The sequence below is a fragment of the Eurypyga helias genome, unplaced genomic scaffold (genome assembly GCF_000690775.1).
Source record: "Eurypyga helias isolate BGI_N326 unplaced genomic scaffold, ASM69077v1 scaffold22533, whole genome shotgun sequence".
Lineage (NCBI taxonomy): Eukaryota > Metazoa > Chordata > Aves > Eurypygiformes > Eurypygidae > Eurypyga > Eurypyga helias.
Window position 1 is genome coordinate 4,621 of NW_010243386.1, and position 374 is coordinate 4,994.

Below are 374 nucleotides of genomic sequence, written 5' to 3' on the forward strand. Positions count from 1 at the left end.
CCCATTCCTGCGGCAGGCGGCGCGAGAGCCGTCTAGCACCGGGCCTGAAGACGGGTCCTGGGTGACGGGGACCCGGCCCAGCTGCGGAGTGCTAAAACCAAGATAACGGCTGTACACCTGGAAACCTCAAGCGTCCTCCAGAAGCAAAGCCCTGGTGTCAAGCAAGCTCCCTGCCCAGCACCCCGCCGGCTCACGGCACCCCGACTCCGGCACGGCCACCCCCGTGGGCAGGAAGACACGGGACCCGAGCTGGCTGCCCCGTGGGGAGCAGAGGAGCTGTGGTGCACCCAGCGCGTGGGAGGGAAGAGCTGAGGAAGTCCTGCAGAGGGGCAGAGTGGGGCGAAGCAGGGCCGGCCGCATGGCGTGCAGGCTGG